Consider the following 12,615-nt stretch of genomic DNA (forward strand, 5'->3'; position numbering starts at 1 on the left):
ATCGGTTCAGCCGTTCAAAAGTTGTTCAAAGTAGCGAAATGAATATTGAAAGGCGGGGGTTTTTTAATTTGAGTTTATTAGTAGTAGAAGGTACTTTATGATTGTCTTTAGGAACACATTAAATAAAATGATTTTATTTACCCAACAAAATACTGATACGGGTTTCACGATAAGTTGACATCGCATGTCCACCTGTAATAACAATCATTATAATTTTATCGGCTCGCGTGATAATTTTCAGTAACGACAGACTACAATCATATATGTTACTAGATGTTGCCCGGGGCTTCGCTCCCCTGAGAATTTTGAGATAAAATGTAGTCTATAGCAATCTTGGATAATGTACCTTTCTAATGGTGAAATAATTTTTGAAATCGGTTCGGTAGTCTCGGAGATTACCCGCCTCAAACATACAAACTCACAAACGCTTACTTCTTTATAATAATAGTATAGATGTACAAGTATATATGTTACGGCTAACCCCCGAAGTGCCGCTGAACCTAGATCTAGCATGGATATAACACATGTATGACGAAATGGAAAGATATATTCACGATTTATTTAAGTACTAACGGCCCGTCCCGGTTTTGCTGGTTAATACCGCATGAAAATCCGTGCAGTAGTTTTTATCGCGACGTTTTTAACAGACAGACAGACGTGGCTAGGACTTTGTTTTATAATATATACAGCTCAAATATAATTATTTCGAAATCGTAGTAAAAGTGATAGCTTTCAAGGCGACAGACTTTCAGAACAATCATCACTTTTGCACGCTGCTTGCACGTTCTGTCTATCCCTTCCACGCCAGAATGGAAGAAGGTAGGTAATGTAAAAAAAAAATACGAATTTGTTTCACAATGTCGTTCTTTTCTCCAAGAAATGGGTCTTTAATTTATAGGAATTTCCGAAGAAAATTTCGTTTTTCCCTGCCAGTTGACCACGTGAATGAAATAAACCGTAAAAATTGGAGATTTGGCTCTGATTTTATGACCGGCCGCCTTCCTGACGTCACGTTAAAACGACGGATTGCATTGACACTACAATAAAACTAAAGCAATTAAACAAAGCTATTTCAGGTAGACCGAGAAGAATGTTCGGTCCATTAATTTGCATCAGTAAATTATCTTAAGTACAGATAACGCAAAATGTACTAACTTTTGATAACTTTTCTCGTTACGGTCGTTTTGTGTTTCGCTAGTTGGCAACACTTAACTATTGAATTTGTTCGCTACGAAAATTGTGGAAAATATTGTCTGTAGACTTCACTGCTAATGTCTTGACTTATTTGGTTACTTGTATTTTTGAAGCAACTTTATTTAACCTTAATTTTAAAGTGTAAAAAAATAAGAGATAAATAAAATATACATTTGTGAATTTTTTTCACAAAAGGGAGAAATTGTCTGAAATAAATTATACATTTATCATAATATTTTATCTCCTATTTATTCGTAATACGTATTACGATCAATAAATAAACAGAATTATGTATTTTACGAAACAGATAAAACAGAAACGAATGATACAAATACATGCTCGCGCAAATTGATATTGATATCATTGATATCACCCGAATCGAGACCAATACTTGGAAATAAAAATACGTATAGAGAAATATTATTTTTTTAATTTCCCTTGCGGTTTAGTATGTTAGCAATTTTCTTTGCGAAACATTAAAACAAAAATTACACGTTTTTAATAGCAGAAATCATGCAGAAAAAAATTCAAGTGTCTATTACGGTTCACCTTTTACCCTACGCCGTACATACGGAACCCTAAAAAAATGTCATACAGCCAAAAATATCCCCGTCCAATGACGATGGAAGCTTTTCTTATTTAAAATTAAAATTATATAAGACATACATTTGAGCCTACAAGATGGGCGCTTCTTCAACGCGCGTAGGAATAAAAATAAAGAGTATTAATTCTCAAGGGAAATCTTTTTCATCGCTAAATTGTTATCGATTTTTGCTATGCATTGGATGGTAGGCTGAATGTCGGAAAAAATGCTCCTGACATGAAGCATTGACCGAGTTGGTACTAACTTGGAAGGATAAATATCTACCCTAATAATAAGATCGTGCCAAATTGCCTTATAAGAATAACACTGCACCTAAACGATATTAAAAATAACATGGGGAAGAAAATAGGGGTGGGTATGGCTAATGAAAAACATCCCCTACCGCTGAACTTGCCCTGCTGTTCAAAACATGTGTTTAGCATAGCCAAGTTTGCCATGCCACGCTGCAATCTCAAGACTTTATCCCCTATCGTTTAAGTCGGAGATATATTACAATCGCTATCACAAAAATAAACAATTTATAATTAAAACTCAACTTTTGGGTGGCTTTTTTGTGAATACTATTTTCAGAATATGAATATTTAAACGAAATATTCACCGAATACATACTGAAAATATATTAATTTACGAGCACAATATTTGACCAAATATGTTTTATACATATAAATAATGTTTAATACCAAAATAAGCGAAATATAAGCGCTTATTTTAGGTAGGTATTGTATATTTAGTAAATAATATTTGAAAATTATATTATAAATTAAAATAAAGACGGAACCTTTCTTGTGCATAATTAAATATAGTTTTAACATTTAGGAATCCCCAATCTTAAAGGTAACATTTATTCATAATTTTATGTAAATTATTTGTGGACTTAACGCAATCTTATTCCCATTTATTAAGTTCATTAAGTAACTCAAATCGGATCCACAGATTTTCCCGCCCTACGGTCAATGTACTGACTATATTAATACCAGCTGACATCTCACGCGTACCATCAATCTTAAGTAAGATGATATCGAATGCGATCTTTCATGTATTGGGCATAAAGTTTATCCTATAAATAAGAAATGTAGTTATTAAAAATACGAACTTGTTGTCAGAAATAAATTCTTCTCCATCATACATATTACATAACTGTGAGTGAGCTAGTACTTATGAGATAAAAAAAATAATTATGAAGGTCTTTATGGGACTAATAGAAGCCAAAACATTTTTTATTTATTTATGTCTGTCTGTGATGGATAACAAGTATGGAATTTGATGGAAAAAATTATGCTCGAATATTTGATTAAATTTTTCCAATCGATCAGAATTGAAAAGATTTTTATATGATTAGTAGTTAGCAGAAAATTTGTTAAAAAAAGGAGTGCAATCTGAATCTTTTTGAGTGGAAGAAATAAACCTATTAGCACTCCTGGTTTTATACAATTCTGTAAATTAAAAGAAGTGTTCAAAGCTCCATAAATAAATATTTTGACTTGAACTCGATTTATCTCTTAAAATTTAACAATAGAATTCAATTCGTCCATAGACAAGAATAACAGAGATTAACGAGAAACTTTTCCATTAAATCTTGTAGCGAATAAATCTTATGTTTCTTTCTGTTTGGACGATTTGTAACTGTTTTGTCACGTTCCACATTAAACTGATGACAAAAACGTCGGCGTTTGCAATCAAATTGAATGTTTTGTGTAAAGTCGCGGCAAACCTGTTACTATGCGACTTGCGATGAACTATTTACGAATAGAATGGTTTGAGCGAAAATATTTGGTTCATAGCTCTTGCTCGCGACTTCATCTGCGTAAGTTTCTAACACAATCGAAACTTAGGGAGGAATATATGTATTTCTCCGTACTGTTAACTATATGTGTGTGTACAAGAATTTTAAAAATGGTCGTAAATATGCCCTGGCCACTAACTCCAGACGTTTTATACAAATTTCCGCGAGTTAGATAAAAGACTATTTGAATCAAATAGGTCAAAGTTTTATCAGTAGTCCCTAGTTCGGTGTACATACAATATGTACTTCTATGGAAATTACATTGAGATTTACAAATATTTTAATTATAATCAATTATTCAATAAAATATATAAAATAATATATAATTAACATAGAAATATGAAATTTTATTGTTTTGTATTACCGACAAAGGCTATTCATTATCGATTGGTTTGAAATAAACTCAACGGGTATTATAACTTTATAATTAACAAGAATCTTACATATTTTGGGACTACTTTATACCAAGAAATTCTCATCAGATGACTAAATTTATCTACTGAAGAAAATAGACAAATCATTATTATTTGTTTTCTCTTAAGAATATACTAATGGATATAATATTCTTTGCTTATTTTCTTCTCATAATATAACCTATTCAGGTTTATATGATATCAATTAGTGATTTGCACAACAAAAACAACACTTAGTGTGAATTAATTTCCCTCTTCGATAATTGCTACCAAATAAACAAACACTTTAGGTAAATTGCAAACATTTATAAACCTTTGTTTACGGAAACATTACCAACATAATACGACAGCAACCATCCATTACAGAACAAAGATTCCATCGAATATCGAGTACGTGATTCGTCTCGATTCAATAGGAATCGATATTCGAAACGAGACAAAGTGCACACTATTGATTTACCTTTATTTCCGATTTTCGATGCAATACTGGAAATGTTCGACAGTTCGGAGATTAAAGGCATTTGGTAATAGGCATAGGTATGTTGTTTATATACGATCTAGATTTACCAATGTATCTTGAAGATATGATTTCTATGCATGAAATGTTTATATTTGAATAAAGAGATAACATCTTTTAACATGCTATGAAATAAAGTATTATATATTTATGTTATGCGTATTTTCATCATCGTTGTATTGATGAGTATCCAAATATAAGTCTCTAACCGACTTTTGGGCTAAATTTGTGTCATTTGTCCCAATTTTTATATAGCCTTGTTTCGTGATAAGTTAATTGTTACTAGTTGCAATTAACCGACTAAGATTAGCCTAAATGAGTACAAAACAAGAATTATTTAGCAAATTTCAATGCAACAGCATAAAAAATCCCCCAGAGTCATTGTTGCGAATTCCCATTCACCCCAATTCTCGGGAGAATCGCAAAATTACGAGGGCTTTATAAGCGATAAATAATGGCAACATTTTTCCCGTTGTAATTTGTATTCTTTTGAGCTTCCCTCTTCCGTATGTCCTCGAAACAAGTTTCCCTTGAATGGTAATAAATAATTTGGTTCGTTAGTTACTGTGAAAAGTGGCTCGGCCGAGCACAAAGATGGCGGCGACGGCAATGAGAAACGCAAAGCTATAACGTTGGTAGTTGAAACAGAAATATTTTATTACATGGAAGTGAACACATTACGACGAGGCAACAAGAACATTTATTTGAAAAAACTGAGGAACTTCGCTTGGTGCTTTTATCGCCTCCCTAGTGGTCTAGAATGGCGTACCATAAGGGCAGATATAAGTACATACTCGCAATGCACGCAATGACTTGACACCATGACTAGTTTTATCTCATATAATGCTAATGGTAAAATTAAAATTTTTGAACACCTGTTTTAGTTTTAATTTATATTAATAGAACGCTGCTCATGCCATCTACCGGCACGGCATGCCAGTTGCCTGCGTGCCAGCTTCTCGCCCGTTTTAGTTGCATGTGCATCTCCGCCACAATATGGTCAGATTGCTTTAGCGAAAATAAACAAATCCTCTCGCGTTGATTGTACTGTAGACATGTCTTTTGTTTTGTAAAATATCACTCGGTAATCAACCTAACATCCACAGGATAATTTCAGATTTTATTTTATCTTTTTAACTGCATTCCGTTTCCACATGTCGTGGCTCGGAAAAATATCGCAAAAAAAAGTAAAAGAAAACCTAGACGTTTAGTAAAAAAACTAAATACATATTGCACGCATATTACAGCATTTTGCTTGCATTTAAAGCGCTTCAAAGTTGTAGAGAGCAAAAAAATGAAAATCTAAATCTACGAGATCGACTATGTTTTTCACAATATTTCATCTCATAAATTCAGTAGGTATATTTAAATAGAAACTGACAACGAGCTGAAGTTGTGGTAGGAGCGAAAAATATCTGCGACGATAAAACTCGCGTGGGGCCGCCAGAGCCCTGCAGCGCCACTGGGGCTGTGACTGAAGCTTCGCCTATTTCATAGTACTTCAATAATAACATTTTAATGAGCGTGATTTATGGCTAAGGAAGAAACTGTAGAAAGAAAATAGTAAGGCACTTGGACTTGATATATTTCATAACTACTTTTTCACTACTCTCAGCGACAAATTTTAGTGAACTAACTTACTAAGCCTGCAGGAACTCCAAACGACTATACAGCCTGGAACAACGCTGTTTAATGATGTCTTATAAAGACGTTATGGCGAAAGTTTTCCTTAATTGGCTACTGTGAGCTCTCAAATCATAATTAACTGATTTCCCCCGCGATGCCTGCAACTTTAGATCAATATTTAATTATGTCTGATAAGACTTCGACGCAAGAAGTTCTATAATTAGCACAAAGGACAATTAGTTGAAATCACAATGTTTGAAACTTGTGTTATAGGATGATAACTCAACGACACTATATTTTAGAACATTGAAGGCCAAGAATTCACTGACTTCGGCGAAACATTTCTGGTCATATTATCGATTTTATTTAAGACGCCTAAAAGCACTTGAAATGTCATTTTTACTAAACTGCCGTCCAGTGCCAAGACTCTAATGAACTAAATAGTCGACTAGTGTGGAATGAGTCAGACAAGAAGTTTCTTGGTCTGTTTATGATTTGTATCTCAACTGTTGGTATTGAATCGTAACCAAACAGCCGGAGGCGTACACAGGTTGAATATATTTGTGTTACAGCAATATGTTGCCGCATTTGCCGTGACTCACCGGCCGGAATCCTATTGTCTAGTTTTTAGGCGGATTGTCCACAACGTCCGTCTGTCCATCCAAAGAACATAATAGTTAAATTCTTTATTTCGGATCACTTCGGTTCTTTAACATATAACTAGCTGCGCCCCGCGGTGTTACCGTGTAATTATAAAAAATATTTCCGTAGTGCCATCAGTAGTAGTCTACTTTATAAAGCACAATTGACTATTAAACTTTTTGACCTAATCCTATGGGAATCGCGAACTTTCGAGATAAAAAGTAGATACTTTTTATCCCGAAAGTTACATAGGGTAGGTGCCCTAAGATATCAGTTACCTCAATACCAAATTACATAAAAGTTGGCCCAGCCGTTTGATCGTGAACAAGTAACAAATATTTTTAAAAACTCAACTTTATAAAACAATATTCTATATACGAAAACAACATAAAAGCCAAACTACATTAAGTGTCAGTCGGTCGTGGCAGTCTTAACATTATTTAAGAATACAAACGTTTACAACAAAATAACAACATAAGTATGTAACCAAAAAGATCCCTTTCATCTTGTGTCAAGACAGAATTCATGACGCTGTTTTTATAGAGATGTCATATGATGAAAGGCACTAACCAAAGTTTACATCATTCGAACAGAAAGGAGCTTTACCATTTTGTTCGATTCATGGCACAAATTGAGTGACGTCTATTCCCAGCAGTGAAACATACTATTCATAACTCAGTCAGCTACAAATCCGTATAAATACAGCACACATTACAATAAGCTACATATTTCGAATATAAATTCATTTTTTTTTCAAACCTAAAGATATTTTTAACCTAAAGATGTCGGAAAGGAATTTATTTCTCATTGTAATTGTATTTACAATCACAAGTATTTAAGTGACAATAATGAATCACCCTCATGAGAATCTTCCGTTGATAAATAATATTTGTAAAAATTTACGATTTATCCGTGAGAACCTTACCTTGTTCGAAACTTAAAATATTTTCAGTATTTACATTCTGTATGTTATGTGTTTATATTATTTATATAAGATTGTTAAATACGAGTTACAAAGAGTTACATAATTAACGTCAATAATAATTTAGTTTTAAGTAAGTACTAATCGTTCTGATTAATTTAAAGCATTTGGCAAGGATTGGAAAGAAAAGTAAAATAAGAAAGAGATAACTGCAATAAATATTCAAATGTCCAGTCTGTTAGCTGAGTAACAATAGCACATTAATCCTAACGATGTAACATTTAGAGCAGTATTAGAGTAAAATATTTTCGGAACTATTAACCAGTCGGCGGCCGAATAAATCTTATGTTTGCGACTGCATCTCAAATCATATAAATTACAGATGTGGCAATTCACGTGTTTAATTAAGTTTTAACAAAGAAATCCGGGAAATAAAAGTGACGAACCTTCACATCGCTATCTTAATTTAAGAATCTTTAATAATCTAAGTTTAAGCAAAATGCAGTGCTAGCGGGTAGTTTGTTGACGTGATGTCAATTATTATATACTTTAGTATTAAATGCAATAGCCTATATTTCTGTTCTCTCCTTATATTATGCTTGCATCCAGGGCCCTGGTTCCGCTATATATCAGTCAAAAACCAACCATCAATTACACTTAGGTGCAGTGGAAGTGAGCGGGCGTAGTAGCACCCGGCCAGAAGTTACCAGATGGAATGAGCCGAGTCGTCCCATTTGTTATTTCATGAAGAAAGAGGAATATTAAGAATTGAAAGTAGAAAGACATTATGCAAAACATCGTTGAAACGAAATTTTCTGAAATCCCAAATCTCACGCACTTTTTGATGAGTAACATTCTCCTATAATATATATTAAACAGCTCACAAAGCATGTCATCCATTTTACTAGATTCAGTTTTCATAAATATATAAAAATAAAAAAAACACAGAGCAAAATTTTTATTTTACTTCTCAAGAAGCGCACGACAAAATGGCGGTTCACAAAATGTCAGCTGATCGTTCTAACGTGGCCATGTTGAAAAGCGGTAACCTCGGTTATGCCCAAGAGCACTCGACGCTAGGGTCGTTAGAGCCACACAACACCGCCTGATTTTTTAATTGAAAAACTGCTTTTGTGACGTCACATTGTTGAACTTGCGATGTGGAGAGTTTTAGCGCTTTCACAGCAAAATCTAAAATAAAACATGTAGACACGAGTAGTTGAAAGTATTTGAGACAAAAAATGTCCTCCACTATAATCTATTACTCACGTTTACCACAGAAACCTGAACTTTATGTTTGTGTATAGCCAAACCACGCATATGAATTCAATTATATTCTTTTTTTTAATCCTGAAGGATAAACTAGTAACTTTTCTTGTTGCAATTATCCGCACGCGAGCAGCCTGTGATTTCAACATATCATATCTGACCTAATTCAGCTCAAGATTTTCTATGTGTTTAGAAATAATCTTTTAAACTCTTATTGTTTTGCGAAAACAATGAAATCGATACAACAAGTTGAAAACTATTGCACCTAACAATGCAGCTTTTGAATACTTTTCTTTTCTTCCTGGCAACAAAAGGTTTTAATAAATTGCGAACTTTATACACCTTCAACATCTGAGCTAAGTTATACTGTTGATAAAGCTAAGTGCTTTCCTTATGATCCTAGGAGAGGCAAAGTTACGACGCGCCATTGACAATCATTTAAATTTCTGAAACATATATACATAAGTCTCCTGTCTATTTAAGACAAATTGGTAGACTCAGACATGCCAATATTCTGTAAACGTTTCTGAAAATGTCCTAAGTAAAGAATAAAAGTCAGCGAAGTGTCCATCTGTAACCCCTTTATCATAGCTGTGCCCGGGGCTCCTACAGGAACTCCAGGTTAAAAAGTGTTAAAATTTTTTTATTTAAACCTTTTTTATTTAAATCGGTTAGAAATAAGAGCGTTGCACCAGACAACTTTGACGTTAACCTTAATCTGCGCAGAAGATACGCTATTTTAACTACATGGCGGTGTCGCGCAGGTTAAAATTAACGTTGAGTGGTGCGACTAAGGCTATCTTAATCAACCCAATCATCATATCCGCTTGTTTATGTCAGCTCCTTGTATTTTGTTCACTGAAAACTCCCTATTTTATAACACTTTTTCTGACGTAATCCATCCATTTTTTATTTCCTCTATACTTAAACCTTTACTTTCCATTTTTCATCCCTGATCGAGATTCAACACGACTAATCCTTTCCTTAGCAAATAAATCAATTGACAACGACATGAATAATCTACGCTCCAAGAAATAAATAAATAAATCAGTATTCTCGCGCCCTTAATATTTAACGTCTAGGTTATCAGATATTTCGCATTGCGTATTCACAAAGAAATACAGATAAAGCTGAAGTCACAATAACAAAGGAAGCTATTTATGGTGATCTAGATTTATATTCTTCGGCTTTGTGTTGACTTCACATCCTATATGTCAAGTCAACAACAACGAAAAATATAAATCCCAACAAACTGACTGATTTATATTTCAAATATTTATATTTCAAATCCATATTGTCAATTTTAGAACATTATATTAAAATGAAGATAAATTACAAATTTACATTAAATTACTGATTTAAAATTAATCAACCATGACATACTGTATTCAAAGTTACATAAATGTTGACTGAAATATTGGGAACTGTATATATTAATTGTATGTATGTTTATATTAATTGACCTATTATTAAATCATTACGTAATATTCGCATGTTGAAAGACTATATCATAAGTTCTGGAATTTTATAAATATTAAAATTACGTTACACTCATTATTGAAGACTTATAAACAAGGGATCTTCTAATTTTTGCATTCCTAATTTGTCTATTTCATAAAACAAGCCGATTTTCTTTACTTCTAACGCTACGCCAGTCATACAAATAGTGATATATAAGATTTAGTAATTGCCTTAGTTTTCGTAGCGAGTACATACTTAGTAGTTAGAAATCGTCGTCTTTGCAAACATTTTTCCAACTTAGGTCACTGGGTAAATAATCCTGGACATCAACAATGTTATTTAAATGTAAAATATTTCTACTTCCGAAGCGCACGTGTGTACTGTGTACTAGGGCTAAGGAAAGCAGGGAATAGCAATCAGGAATTTATAATCTTGCTGTCATCGTTTGTTTTCATTTTAAGATCCCGAACCCGAAATAGGGGAACCCAGAGGCGCCTTGGGAACGCGAATTATGATTCTCCAATTGTACGAATAAACACTCGTTCGTATGGGGCGGGAAAGGTGGATTTTGGGGATAATGCATGGCTTATATTAATGTAAGAAAATAAACTTTTCGTTCACGACTACGTAGTAACATAGAATCTAATCTATCTATATTATAAAGTATCCTATAATATAAAGAGGTAGGTAAGCGTTTGTGAGTTTGTATGTTTGAGGCGGGTAATCTCCGAAACTACGAAACCGATTACAACAATTATTTCATCATTAGACACGTACATTATCTAAGATAGCTATAGGCTATATTTTATCTCAAAACTCCCACGGGAGCAAAGTTCCGGGCAACATCTAGTAACAAATAATAAAAAGTAATTTTGTGAACTAACGTCATACATAGTCTTAATAAATTTTACTATATTTCGGCTTTAAGTCCACAATTTATATACTTATTAGTTATAAATCGATACGGTAACATTATGCATGCAACAACTAGAAAACTCCATGGAATTAGTAAGTACTCCGTAGTACCTACTAAAACTCTCAATTGTTTCTCGGAAAAGACACCACACAGACTCATTAGTCATTAGTTCCAGAAGTGCAACATTCATTTGTCCATCTGGTTGCAAGTTCCAGTCAGCTTGTTACCGATTGTTACTGCAGAACAATTAATTAGCCACTTTGGAAGCAGCATTGTCTTAAAGTTTACTCTCTATTCCTATGCGAAAAGCCTGTTCTAGTTCTTCAAATTGAAAATTACAGAAGAATTGGCTGCTTTTTATCAGGCATACGATACTGTGTCGCCAGGGGCGATGATGGTAATACGGAGAAGTATATAGGTTACCTTTCATCCGGAATAAATAAATGATCCCGTGGGAAATTCACGCGGGCGAAGTCAAGTATAAATATCAGATTTGAGTGCTGTCATATGTATTTTACATTTGTCGCTTTAATTTTTTTTTAAATAACCATCAAATGTGTAACGATACTCTTCTGTATTATCTTAATATTTTATTTTAGCATCGTGTCTACCGTATACTAATGAAATGTCTTTTTGTCAAACTGATTTTCAGCGAAGTATGGAGGAAGACGGAACTTCGGACCACATTTAATTTGAGGAAAAATCTTGGAAGAAAATTAAGGCAAAAAATTGAGAATTCTTTTTAAAATGAGGTAGTTTTTTTGAAAGCTTTTTAAATTGGATGGTTAGTTATAATAATATGCCGTAGTAACAACAGCGTTATGAACTTTAACTCTCCATAATATTCATATAAAAATATTGTTTAAAACCCGTATAGAATATAATATTATATATCTATGTAGAAATACAATTTTGCAAAACAATTTTCTTGTAGTTTACAGTTGGCTAGGCTTTTTTTCTATTCCTACTTTGTAACAGTTTTGTCCATAATGTATTCTTCACATTATCTTCAGCATTTTTCTAATTCGATGAAATGAAAGCGCGTGGTGCCAAACTAAACTATTTGACGACATGTAAAATGCGTGTCACGTAAGTCAATCCCGCGAGGATTATTTTAGTTGGACGCACTATAAAAGCATTGTGTTTTAACAAGGGATTTATGGTGATTGGGATTTTTCATTACATTTTATACTTTATATCTAAGATTAATCAGATACTAGGTTAGGAAATTTATACCACGAATGATCAAAAAAAAAATTAAAATAGAA

At 33.2% G+C, this 12,615-nt stretch overlaps 1 protein-coding gene across 10 annotated transcripts in view; it reads right to left on the reverse strand.

The window, feature by feature from the left end:
• Fur1 (Furin 1) overlaps positions 1-12,615 on the reverse strand; it is a 150,738-nt gene that overhangs the window by 73,559 nt on the left and 64,564 nt on the right. The window lies entirely within an intron of this gene.

The sequence above is a fragment of the Plodia interpunctella genome, chromosome 15 (assembly GCF_027563975.2).
Source record: "Plodia interpunctella isolate USDA-ARS_2022_Savannah chromosome 15, ilPloInte3.2, whole genome shotgun sequence".
NCBI classification, from domain to species: domain Eukaryota; kingdom Metazoa; phylum Arthropoda; class Insecta; order Lepidoptera; family Pyralidae; genus Plodia; species Plodia interpunctella.